Source organism: Desmodus rotundus, chromosome 5 (genome assembly GCF_022682495.2).
Source record: "Desmodus rotundus isolate HL8 chromosome 5, HLdesRot8A.1, whole genome shotgun sequence".
NCBI classification, from domain to species: Eukaryota; Metazoa; Chordata; class Mammalia; order Chiroptera; family Phyllostomidae; genus Desmodus; species Desmodus rotundus.
In genome coordinates, this window is record NC_071391.1 from 40,918,177 (window position 1) to 40,931,812 (window position 13,636).

The window sequence follows — 13,636 nt, forward strand, 5'->3', positions numbered from 1 at the left end:
GGAAATTTGAGTTGTGTCTATTTTTTAGCTGTTGTAAATAATGCTGCCATGAACATTCATAAACATGTTTTTCGGGGAACATCTGTTTCCATTTTTCAGGGGTATGTATTTAGGAGTGGAATTGCTGGGTCCTACGGTAACTCTGCATTTAGGGACATTAGTTTTTAATGTGAAATAAACAGTGCAGGGATGTTCAGGAGAGAAACCATTCTTGGCTGTCTGAGCGTTTGAAAGGGAGGCTGCCTGCAATGTGGTGCCCTGGGCTTCTCAGGCTCCGTGGGTCCGTGGGTAAGTCCTTGCCCCTGCTGGCTTCGGTTTTCTGATTAGTGATCAGTTTTCTGATGAATGGGCTGCTTGTAGAGCCCTGCTCACCTCAAGGGTTTTTGTTTGCAGTTTCTACTTACATAGCATGTCAAGGATTGCAGAGTGCTCTGCTTGCTTTAGCTGCTTTGGTTCTTTTGCTTGTGAGTTGGGTGCTATTACTCCAGTTCTGCTGACAGGGAAGCTGAAGCTCAGAGAGGCTAATAAACTTGAGTGTGTTTATCGCATTGTGGGTTAATGGCAGAGCCTGAACTTGAACCCAGGTTCATCAGAGTCTAGATCCCTGGCATGAAATTCTGCCACAGATGTGTCTTTGGGCAAGGCAGGGCTCCGTACTCAGGAGAGCCCTGCCTGAACAGCCACTGGTTCTGTTCTTCATTCTAGGTGCTGGGAAACCAGGGCCCAGATGTGGTTAGGTGTGGGCTCTGATACGGAAGGGTGATATAGAAATAAGGATGTTGGAAAAGTCTACTTTTTAGCTGTGTGACCCTGGATAAATTGTTCCGCCTCTCTGAGCCTCAATTTCCCCATCCACAAAATTGAATCAATAATTACTACTGATAGTTAATCACTGGAATGAGAACATGGTAAGATGTACAGGAAATACCAGCCTGCTGCCAGGCATGCAGAAGGTGTTACGTTTATGATTACAGAGCACCTGAGAAGGATTTGAAGAGGGTGCAGAGTACTGTGGGAGTGCTGGGGAGACGTGCCTGGCTTCTGGGCTGCTCAGGGCCAGGGTTAAGGAGGAGCTATCACTGGGGCCAGCCAGGAAGGTGAGAGAAAGTGGGAAGTCCCAGAGGAAGTCCCAGCTTGGGGCTGTCAGAACCCAGGAGGGGCGTCTAGGGGTCTCATGAAAATCTCCCGCCTTGAGGAGAGTTTGTGAGCAGACCCTGCTGGTACCCCAGTCCTTACCCCCAGCCCAGCCTGCAGATGCCTGAGACGGGGGCTTGCATGACTGCCTCAGTTAGCCCGAATGGTAATAAAACACTTTAAATTTATTGTGACATTTGGATTTAATTAAAAAGTACACACTTAGGGAAGTAGAACATAATGGGGAGAGAGGCAGGGTGGCTTTTCCCCTCCTTTCTTCTCCAAACTAATTAGCGTTGTATTTTAAATTGTTTATGTGCCGCTAATCATCGTAATAAATCATTTATACTGAAAAAGACACACTCGGCTGTGCCCGCCGCGCGGGTTCCGCTCGCCGGGCTCTATCGCGAACAAATTGATCTGGAAGTGAATTTATTAACCACTGGGGAAGAAATCATTAGTGCTTTCTCTAAACATTCCCCAGGTACGCTTTATTGCTGCAGTTCATGCTGTAACTAAAAGGAGCATTACCCAGGCCTGTGTTGTAATTTCCTCACAGAGCCTGCAGCCCACTCCCAAGCCCGGGCGGGAGGGGTTAGGGCGTCCCTGCCTCCTCTCTGGGACGTGGTCTGCTGGCTCCAGCTCCTTCCCAGCGCTTCTCATTCCAGGAGGGGCTCCCTGTGAGGTCTCTGCAGGCCCAAGGCCTTGGCTACCCCTCCTGCTGCCTGTCAGGAGAAGAGTCGTTCACAGTCACTCATGTTTATGTCTCAGGAGTGTGGCCTAAAGTTAGGGTTTAGTCGTGGGCTTAGAAAACTGGAGGGTAGGGGCTGTGAGGTCAGTGGGGTCAGAGAGGCTTGTCATGGACCAGCTTCCCCACCCAGAGATGGGGAAGGCCTCAGTGGTGTGGTGGGCTGATCATAGGCTGGGAGGAACAAATATGGCTGAGTGGGGACCCAGCCAGGATCAGGGGGCCATAGCTGCGGCTGTCAGGAGCATCCTCTATGGGCCCAGGCCTCCCAGGACCCTCCTCCTGCGGGCCCTGGGCCCTCTTCCAAGGTCCGGCCGGAGCAGTTTGTTCTGTTCTGCTTCCACATGAGGCCCACTGCCCTGGGTGTCTGTGCACCTCACAGTGCCAGGCCCAGAACAGTACTCAGCAAGTAACAGTGTGCTCGTCAGCTCCCTGGCTGCAGGCACCAAGCCTCGGATAATGCGGCCTGTGGCCGCACCAGCTTTCCCAGCAGCCAGGCTGCCCTGCTGACTCACACCCAGTGACACTTCCTCTCCCTTTGCACTGGGGGCTTTAGACCACTCTCACTTCACAGGACCCCCATTCTAAGACCCTCACCTCAGGATTTCTCCCACCGGGTTTCCAGAAGAGAAATTCTCTTCCGAACCAGAATCTTCTCCCTGGGAGCCTGGGGCTGGTATAGGCTATAAATCTCCGCCTGTCTGACTCCAAAGCTCACATTCTAAATGCTTTCTGGGGCTGGTGCCCCGTCAGCCTCCTCAGCCAGGCTGGGGTGAGGATCTGGCCCACATGGGCTTTGCACTCAGGTCCTCTCATCCAGGTCTGCAAAGGAGAGGGGAGGAGCCCCCAAGGCCTCACCAGGAAGCCCCAGGACAGCATCTCAGGCAAGGCACCCCAGAGGTAGTGCTATGTCAGCAAGAGCCCAGGGGACTCCTGTCCCTTGGCGCCTTCCCTGCGGCTCCTGGGGCGGGGTCCAGAGTCTCCCTCCCGGTGGCCAGCAGGTGGGCCCTGGCTGCTTCATGGAAGAAGCAGGACCTAGCAGCTGGTTGGGCCAAGCCTGCCTGGAGGGTCCCTTCTTTGCGTCTGGAGAACACATTTAAAAGTTTGAATTCAAAATTGATTTTGAAGGGCCCTAATCTTAGATCCCCTGGCGCTCACGGTGTGTCTGCCGCTCCTGCCAGACTCTCGTTTTCTGGTTCAGCGTCTTGGTGCTCGCGTCCCTGATGCTGTGAAATTGAGACTCATCTGAGAGTCCGTGCCGTCCTCCTTCTCTGCGGAGATTGCAGGCCCCTTGGGAGCCCTGTTTCATTAGATGGGTGATGTGGACTGTGCGGGTACCCAGGGAGCAGCTGAGTTGCTGTCTGGGGAACATACCTTCCAGACACTTCCCTGCTGGTCCCCGCAGCTGTGCAGCTCCAGGTAGCATCCTGTCAAGGGACCTGGGGGCTGGCTGCAGCAGCCCAGGATGGGATGGGGCTGGGTAGAGGCTGCATGTAGAGAAAGCTTGGGCCTGGGGTTTTTCTGTGACAAATTTCAGGGACTTTTTTCTCCCACTGGGCCCCCAGAGCTTAGACTAGGCCAGAAAAGTGATCGTATCTATAAGCCAAGAGGACCCCCCAGGAGGGGGTTGGGAAGGTTAGGTCTGTGTCGGGGAGGAGAGGGTGCCCAGGCCACAGATACAGAGGGGAAGACTGAGCTGCCAAGGTTACACAGGTGACTGAGCTCAGGCTCCAGCCCCCACTCCCTGAGGGTTGGGCGGAGTAGTCATATGTGCTGGGAGGTACAGAGCGGGCTTCCTTCTTCCCAGTCTGCAAAGGCTGAGATTGCTGTCTCTTTATCCTAGGGGTAGACATTTTATTTTTGCACAAGAGCTGTCCTGTCTCAGCCGGAGCCCTGGGGTGGGCTTCTCACAAATCCAGACTGTGGCAGGCAAGACCTAGACATTGCTTTGTTAGGGCCATGAAGCTACAGGCGCCTTGGGGGATGTGACGAGAGGCAGCAACAAGCCTGACTAAGGCCCCTGTGTCTGGGGAGCCTGCCTATCTGCATCAGCCCACTCTGGCCAGCAGGGTCTTGCCAGGAATATGAGTCTCTTCATTCATTCCCTGAACTGCTGGTTAAAAAGTGAGCTACAGGGCTCAGGGCTGGGGACACACTGGTGAACAAGACAGACAGAGCCCCTAAATAGGCCTTCACAGGGCTTACAGTCTTAGGAAAGAGACCAATCATTTTTCATAAGTAAAATCACAGAAAAGGAAAACAATTACAAATTGTGATAAAAACTTGAAATGACCAGGGTGTCAATTAAACAAGGAAATAAGTAAGTCAAGGAAGGCCTTTCTGAGGAGATGACATTTAAGCTGAAGCCCAAATATGAGAAGGAGCCAGTCACATGAAGAGGCAGAAGGGTGTTCTGTGAAAGGGAAAACAGCATGTGCAAAGGCCCTGTGGCAGTAGGGAGATCTTCAATGTGGCTGGAGCACAATGTGAGAGAGGGAGGCAGGGGCAGGACCACATGAGGATATCACGGGCTTGATGAAGAGTGTGGATGTTATTCTCAGACTGCTGGCAGTTATGGAAGGATTTCAAGCGGAGCAGTGACATGACCTACTTTGTTTGGAAGGATTTCTCCAGCTGCTGTGTGGAGAATGGATTATGGATACTAGACATAAGAGTCTGGTGGGGAGCGATGCTGATAATGTGGTGAAAGGTGGCAGTAGCTTTGGAAGTGAAAAGAAGCAGCTGGGATGGAGAGCGGGAGTCAGCAGGGAAGGGGGATGAGGGTGATGAAAGATCTGAGGGTGACTAGAGTTTCCTGGCCTGAGTGCCTGGGGGGCAGCAGAGGGAAGCCGGGGTGAGAGTTCAGGGCCCAGGGTTTGAGGAGGTGGTCTGAAGTCCTACTGTGAGCCTGTTGCTTTTGAGATGTATCTGCGGCTTCACAGAGACCACCAGAGAGTTGGAAGAAAATGCCCATCCCCCACCCCCCGCAGATAACCATGCAATTAACTTAAGTATCATTCGCAGTGACAAGCTCTAAAGAGCAGATGTAGCTTCTGATGCTTAAACTCCCCTCACCAAAGAGCTGAGAAAACTGCGTGTACCTGCCTGTTCCATTCGTAACTGTTCCAGTATCTCAGTGCATCAGCCAGGCCCCTGTAAGCTCCCAATGGGGTCCCCGACTGCCTGACCCAAGGCTGTGCGGGGTTCGGCTTCCCCCAGCATGAGGTGTATGGAATCTCCTCAGCCCCATGACCTACAGACACTAGAAGGTCACTGCGCGTTCAGGCTTTAGGGCACTCCTTTCCTAAGAAGGTTCGGCTCCACCAAAACACGCTGCAAAAATGCCTGCTGCTTCACACTCCTGCACAGGAATGGCTCCCCTGGAGGTACTGGGGGCCAGAAGCCCACCCGGACTGATGGATCCCTGAAAGGGGGCTTTAGAGCTGCCTTCTGTCGACAGGAACAAGACTGGGTCCAAGCAGAGGTTCTGTCCCCGTGGCTCAAGAAAAAGCTGATGTGGTGCTGCCTCTGGCCCTGAGAGAGAGCAGGGAGGGGCTGAGGCCAGCAGCCTGGATCTGAAGCCCCCTGGGCCCTGCAGGTTTGCCCCCCGGCAGGTCGTGTGCTTTTCCCGGACCTCAGCGATGGCACACAGTAGGCATTAATAGGGGTGTTATCATGCGATTGCATGTGGCTACGGTGGCTGCAGATGTTTGGGGACCCGAGTGGGCAGTGCTCTCCTCCAGCCTCCCCTACTGCGGTGGTCTGTGGAGACCAGGACGAACTGGGGGCTTTAGAGAAGGCAAGCATAGCTGGACTGTCTGTAAACGTCTTACCCCGAGCCAGCCCCTCTCGGGACCTCTCCCTTCACTGTCCCCTCATGGACACACAAGCCCCTGGCTGTTCATTGAGGGTGTCCCCACCATTGTGGCTCTGGGTCTGGAGCCCCCAGCTCTCCCCTCACAGCTCGACCCTCCCCCTTGAGGACATGTGCCCTTTCAAGGCTCCTTGGTCCCTGTCAAGGCCACAATGCAAACATCTTAGGTCTGCGTCTACACAGCCCTCCTGCTCCTTCCCAGCTCCTGTGCCTTCCCAGCCATAGTTTCTGGTCCATGTCTCCTATTTGACCTAGCCCAGATGTCCTTTTAAGGTCCCACAGCACACATAGCTTTCAAGGGACCCACAGATGAGCAGAAACAAGCTGTGGCCCACCTGAGCACACAGGGTATCCTGCCTGGGCCATAATTCCTCCTGGTCTCAGCACAGGCCCTGCTCTGAGCATGCACCTGCCCACCCCTGGCCCAGCATCATATGGCATCCAGGCTGCACTGGAGCACCCAGACGCTGCCCCAGGGAGCTCTCCTCACCCAGGCTGGGCAGGGAGGCCATGGGCGTGTGCTGGATGAGAACCTGAGCGCTGGAGTCTGGCAGGCTGAGGCTGCAACCCCTGCCCTGCACCCTTCCAGCTGTGTGACCTTGGGGAAGGGCCTTGACCTCCCTGCTTCCTCATCCATTAAGTGGGGATAATTGTTTAGTACCTTTATCTAATATGAAGTTAATATGAAGATTCAGTGAGATGCCGAGGAAGTGGTGGGTTTTCTGAGGAGCAACGTCCTGACTGAGAGGTCTCCGTCTTAGCTCGTTTCTCTTTTTAAATTGAGGCATAAAACATAGACGGTAAATTGCATGTCTCAGGTGTTTGTTCCAGTGAATTTTTACATGTGTGTGCAACCACTTAAACACCGACCAGATCAAGACAGGGGCACTTCCAGTAGCTCAGCAGGCTTCCGCACACCTCCCGCCAGGTGACAGTACACCCCAGCTATGCTACACCTATTACCGGAGATCGTTTTCGCCTATTTGGGGATTACGTATATAGAATTATATAACACGTGCCTTCGTGCGTCTGGCTCCTTTCATTCGACATTACGCTGTCTGACTCATCCATATTGCCATGTGTATCATGGCCCACTTTTTTCATCGCTGTGGGCTATTTTATTATATGAATATACCATAATTTATTGCCCATTTTACTGTTGATGGACATTTGTGTTGTTCTCAGTTGGGAATTATTATGAAGACAATCGCTATGAATATCCTCGTATATCTCCTTTGGTGGATATAAGCTCTCCTTTCTGTTGGGCATATAGCCAGGAATAGAATTGGTGGGTCATGAAATATAGAATACATAAGTTTTCTCAGCGGATTTTATAAAGCTACTGTGTCAAGCATTGTTATAAGGACTTCCTGTTCATGATATAATTTAATCCTCAGAATAATCCTTTAAAGTAGTCCATGCTCACTTAGGAGGTGAGTAAATTGAGGCAGACCTAGGAAGCAATGGAATTTGAGCTGAGGCCATCTGTCTGCAGGGCCCACGGTCTTAGTATCTCCACTGCCTACCTCTTCTCTCACATCCCCTTTAGGGGTCGCCCCAGAGGGAAAGGGGCCAGTTCCTCCACTGAGCTGACTGCCACCCTGTGAGCAGAGCCTTCCAGCCTTCCTCACTGCCCCAGCAGGGAGGTGAAGGCCACAGGGACCTTGCTTCTCTCCCTCATCTAACCCAATAAGCGAGCCGCCTGCAAATGGGTGCGTAGAGGGGCAGCAATGAGCATGCTCTAGGTGGCTGTAGTCGCGCGTTTCAACAGTTGTTCTCGTTGGCTTTTGATTCCAAATGAGCAGGAAATGCTATTAGCTCAGGCCTCGCCTGCCGCGTGGCACGGCCCTGGGATAGGAGTGCAGCGAGACGAGAAATTGTGGAGATAAAACTGGTGTGAAATGGAGGTCTTCTCACAAGGCTGGATATGTCCATGGGAAATGAAGTTACTTCTGAGAAAACGAGATTTAAAGAGATTCTGCAGAATTAGATTACACTTTCAAATTTCCTTATTAAACGGGATTGATGCCAAGGAGGGGGCGCTGGCTGGCTCCATTTTGAACTCTACTCTGCAGTTCCAGACCCAAGTGGGAGCATGCACCTTGCAGGTGGTAGGGGCCCAGGTTCCTGAAGGCCACAGACACACACACACACACACACACACACACACACACACACACACACACGGCAGCGGAAGTGGGTGTGATCACTGTGGGACCTTCCAGATAATGAGTCCACGTGGGCGAAGCCTCGTGGACTCCCTCTCTTCCGTTTCCTAGGGAAGGTGGGATTGAGGCCTTTTGTTCAAATGTGACCTTGATTTTGAGCTACGTTCCACTTTTTGGAAATGTAGTTTTTCAAAAGGCAATAAAGGTGCATGTGACTGCTTGTGCATACGTGTGTATATTTACACAAGCTCACCCAAGCTTATATGTATGACTGGCATGTATGCATATGAATGTTTATGCAACTTACTGAGCAGATACTATATTTAGCACTGTGCGGGGCACTGGGATACAATTGTCGTGGGGAGAATACACAGACAGACACAGTCCCGCCTCTTGTGGACAGAGTGTACGTGTGGTCATTACATGCACATGCATGTGTGTGCTGCTGCATGTATCTGCATGCGTGTCCTGCACCTGTGTACCTTCCGGGCTTCCCAGAGGGCAGCAACACCCAGGCTAGCAGCGCAGCGGATGAGTCCCGTCCTTGGGCCCCGAACACAGACTGCCAGGGTTCAAATCCCAGCTTCGTTCCATACTAACTGTGTCCCCCATGACAAGTCATAACCTTTCTTGTGCCTCCGTTTTCCTGTTGTTGAATGGGAATAATAATGTTATTTACCTCATGAGGCAGTTGTGAGCTAAGCGCTTAGAAGTTGAGCATTGCTCATTGTCCCACCAGCGTTTCCTCCCTGCAGGCTGCTCTTAGCCCTGGGCAACCCCAGCCCAGGCTCCGCGCCTGCACCCATGGATGGGCGGGCAGCCATGGTGAGAAAGGGAAGCCCCAGAGCTGTGCTGAGCAGCTGTGTTGCACTGTGTGGGCACGGGTTTGGAACCAGTACTGATGCACAAGGAGAGACAATGAGAAACTCCAAGGTCACACCTGCCTGTGCCCCAGGCCTTGCTCCAGAGCATCCAGAGGGACCTGCTCTGAGCCAGCACCCTCTGAGCTGCCACAACAACCCCTCCTACTTGACTGGATGCAGAACCGCCTATCAGGCAGATGGGACTGACTTCCTCCCGAACACGTTTGCAGTGACCACAGGACTGTCCTTTGGGTCCTGCTGGACTCCAGCTAGTGCCTGTGTGACCTTTATCCCAGTGACACATTCATGTCAGTTTGCCCCCTCGAAACAAGCATCCAGCATGATTGTAGGGACCTGAGATGGAGCGGTGACTAAGGTCATCCTTCCCGTGAGTGAGGTGGGATGACACTAAAGAGAGCCAACTTTTGACTGCCAGGTCCAGTTAGTCCTAAAGACGTATATGAACCCCTTTACTCCTCGCGGTAACTCCATGAGATGAGTGGTATTTCCCTTCTCATTGTCTAACAAAGAAAACTGAGGCACAGAGGAGTTAAAGTCATACAATCAAAGATGTCAGATAAACCCAGATTGAAAGATAGCTCATAAAATAACTGGTCTTTGAAATGTCAGTGTCTTGAAGCACAAAGGCTTAGGAATCCTTCCAGATTTAAGTAGATGAAACTTGACAGTGGAATGCAATACGTGATCCAGAATTGCATCTCGCCATAAAAGATATCTGGGAGCATTGCTGAAATCTGAATAAGGTCTATAGATTAGATAATGGTGTTATGTCAGTGCTAGTTCCCTGAGTTTGATAACTGTGCTCTGCTCGTTTGAGAGAAGGTCCTCGCTTTGGGGAAATAACACCAAAGTGTTAAAGGGTGTAGGGCTCCATCTCTAAAGCCGACTCTTCCATGAGTCAGGAAAAATATTAGATAGATAGATAGATAGATAGATAGATAGTAAATATGTAAAGTGTTTGTATTTACAGAATCTGGGTGAAGGATATGCAGGAATTCTTTCTATTCTTGCAACTTTTCTGCAAGTTGGGAATTCTATCAAGACAGAAAGAAAACAAGTGACAGAGCAGGGAAGGCAGGCGAGCTGGAGTGCGTGTCAGTGACACAGCCAGTTCCCGTCGGGATGCCAGGCTCTGTGCCGTGGCCTCCTGTGTGTAACCTCATTCCAGCCTCACCACAGTCCATGCGGAAGGAGACCCTTACTGCTCCCATTTCACAGATGTAGGTCAGAAAGGTGCCAAGATCTGCTCCAGGCCCTCCAGCTACTTGGGGCAGTTCCCAGACTGGAAAGTAGACTCTTTGAGTTCAAGGTGTGTGCTCTTTGCCTCAACCCCACTGTGGACTCTGACCTTGGAGGGGCAGTGGGATGGGCAGGACGAGGCACTGTGTCCTGGAGCAGTAGCACCATGTGGGCCCCGGGACAGAAGCAAACAAGATCCATTTGCCTGGTGGAGAGGGATGTTATTCCAGGATTCTGCAGGGAGCAGATCCAACAGTGCCAAGTAGGACATGCTGGAATGTGGGAGGGGGCCTCAAATGCCAGGTGGGGTTGCCAGTGGCTGCAGGCAGGGGAGCCACAGGGCAGGCCTGGAGTGACCTGGGGCTGGGCGGGGGTGTGCATTCTGGGTAGGAGGATGGGCCTTGGGAGCTCACTGGGAGGGCTCCACAGCTGGGCTCAGCCTCCTAGCCAAGCTGGAGGCACTGGTGGGATCAGGAGCCAACGGGCTTGGCAGTGTGGAGCAGTCCACCTGTGGCATCTGAAAGGTGGCCTGAAATGGGTGGACAGGAACTGCTGAGGATGTGGGTCAGGCTGGCAGACCACCTCAGGAAGCCATGTGAAGAGGAGGGTGCAGGAAGGGCTGAATGACCTCTGGCAGTCCCTCCAGGTCACCTGGACTGTCTGGCTTTTCCCCAGATTAAAGAGCTGAGGGTAAGTGTCTGGCAGCTGGATGAGTCAGCCTGGGAGGCTGCCTCCTTCCCCTGCCAGTCCACCCAGGGTAGTGGCAGGGCAGGTGTTTGGCCTATCTCCCCTCAGACGTCCCCTCCACACCCTGAGATGTGAGGGGCACCCACAGGGCTGAGTGAACTGTTTTATTTTGCTGGGTCCCCTGGTGGGTCTCGGTGTGTGCCAGTGTGTGCGGGGAGGCCCACGCATCATCCATTGTAAAATATCAGTGTTTTCATGGGTGAGTAGTAATTACTGGGTAATGCTTTAAAACCTTTCCTGAAGGAGCGCAAACCTGTTTTTTTTTTTCTAAAGTCAGGAGTACATTAAAAGGATTACCATGTAGATTTGATTTTTAGATAACACTAAAATGGATCCCAAATGGACTTCAGCAAAGGGATGCTATCTCCTTAATGGAAAGTGCATGGCCCGAGGCTCAGCTCCCAGAGCCAGGCAGGGGGTGGGGGGGCGGGAGGGAAGAGGTGTCTGCAGGGCCAACCGGCAGGCTGGGGTGGGGATGCTGAGGAGGCAGCTTAGGGAGGGAGAACCTGGACCCCCTGGGGAGCAGGAGCCCATAGGTGCCCCCTTAGAGCCTCCTGACCTTTCCAGGAGTGCTTTCAATCTCCTGGACTAGCCCAGTGGGACCCAACCCAGCATGGGGCATCACAAAGAAGGGAGGGCGAGTCAGAATTCTCCCAGGACCTCAGCCTTTTCAAGCAGAGAAAGCTCAAGGTCCCCAGATGCTCTGAGACCTCCTCAGCCAGGCTGGCCCTGGTGTTCCGTGTCTTGGCGGACTTCTGGCAGAAGCTGCATGGCTCCTTAAGAGTTCTCCAGGGCCCAGGAAGCAGAGTCCAACACCCTAGAGCAGGGCGCCCAAGCCTGCTGTGTACCAAGGACCTGCTGTGTGCCAGGCCCAGCCTGGGCACAGGTAGGAAGCAGGGGACCTGGGAAAGCTTGTGGCTTTCCTCCTCCTGGCCTCCCTGGGTCCTCTAGGTGCCAGGTCCTACCAGTGATGGAGGAGCTGGCTAGTGCTGTAGTTCATGGCCCTGCAGGCTCGGTGGCCAGGCATTCTGTCCAGGATCCAAGTCAGAGGAAGATGGAGAGGGCAGATGCTCCTGGTGCTGAGAGACCCTGCATCGTTTTGGGGTACAATTTATGGGACTGGGTGTATCCCCTCAGGTGGATGGATATTCCAGCCGCTCACCCCCTCCCACCCCCAACCAGGGAGAACACAAGTGCAGCCAGTCCAGGGAAGTAAGTGGAAATCAGCCCTGGGATCTACAGCAGAGGCCTGGCCGAGGTTTTCCAAACTGGTAGCTATGCTGGCTGGATGCTCCTTCTGCAGGTGCCAGAGAAAAATAATGCTGTCCTGAGACCCCCAGACGATCCCACGTCCAGCTTTCTCAACCCCTCCGCCATTCGGGCACACCTGTGGGCCAGGCCTTGAAAGGAGCCCCTCAGGTCCCCCTTAGCTCTCAGGGGTGCTTGGTCCCAAGGTGGCATCCATGGGCTCCTCAGAGCCATGACCAGGCTGAACCCTGCCAGAAGAGACACAGGCAGGCCTGAGGACAGTCATTCTGAGCCCCATCACTCTCTCAGACCAATTAACCTTTAGAGCTGCATTAAGGAAATTAGGCAGTGAACTTCCCAGCTAACAGACAGCCCTGCAGGGACCGGAGGAGGGCGGGAGGGGAGAGCCCACAGCAGCCTGCAATACTGCTCCCTGCCCTCACCTGTCCTGCTGCTTCTGGGCTCGGGAGGGGCCCCTGGGCCCAAGGGCCACCACCTCTCCCAGAGAAGTCAGAGGAAGCGATGGGGCTAAGAAAGCGCAGGAGGAGGGAAGGGCTCCTAGGGCCAGCTTAATTGGTGACCTACACTAATCCTTTGGATTGTCTGAGCCTCAGTTTCCCCATCTGTAGAATGAGACCATTTATCTAGAAGAACTTTGAAGGCCCATCCAACCTGACACCCGTGGATTTTGAGACTGAGGCCCCTTGGAGGCTGAGGCTCTCCTCTGAAGCCTGAGGAAGCAGCTCAGACTCTGGGCTGCGGGCAGTGGGGGTGGGGCGAGAGGAGGGATGCCAGGTGATGGGAGCTGAACCCAGAGCCCTGGAGAGTGCAGGGATCCCTTGGAGAAGATGGGACCAAGAGGAGGGCAGAGTTCGTGAGCAGGTTGAAAAGCCAGGGAGGCAGGAAGGGGTGGGCTATTCTCTCCAGAGTCAATGCCTCCATCCCTACCCTTTCCCCCTCCCCATCCCTTTCAGGAAATTCTCATAGGCACCTCCACTCCCCCCAGGTTGGGGCTCTGAGACTCCCTGCACTCCTCACCAAGCCTAATCTTCAGCACACTCAAGCCTCAGGGCTCCATGTGGATGTCCAGGTTCCCGGATGACATCTGTCATCTATCCCTATCTCCTCTTCAGTTGTCCCTTTCTGTAGTCATTCCTTGTGCCTGTGCACATGGGGTGTGAGTGATGCACACGCTTGCCTGCTGGGAGGTCTGCGCCTCCCTCCAGTGAATGCCAGGCTTAGATCCAGCCCCTCGTACTTGGTACTTTCTTGCATATTGAGAAGCTCTCTGGGTCCTGGGAGGGGGCCAGAGACTCAGAGGTCTTTGGGAAGAGCCAAGATCCAGAGGCTGGGAACCTGCCCTCCCTCAGGCCAGGGCAGGTAGGGAGCTTGACTCCAGCTGGGAGCATTGCTGAGGAGAGCCCCACCTGGGCCCAGCCCAGCTGCCTCCAGCACACACCTGCCTCCAGAGCTCCTGCTCCCCGCTGGGACTGTCACAAGGGCATCTTATTTTCTTCTCGACACCTCCACTGTTCTACATGAATAAACCAAGAGGCTGTAGCCTGACGTTTTGGGTTAAGAGGGATAAACACGC

At 53.5% G+C, this 13,636-nt stretch overlaps 1 protein-coding gene across 3 annotated transcripts in view; it reads left to right on the plus strand.

The window, feature by feature from the left end:
* LMO1 (LIM domain only 1) overlaps positions 1–13,636 on the plus strand; it is a 36,075-nt gene that overhangs the window by 16,987 nt on the left and 5,452 nt on the right. The window lies entirely within an intron of this gene.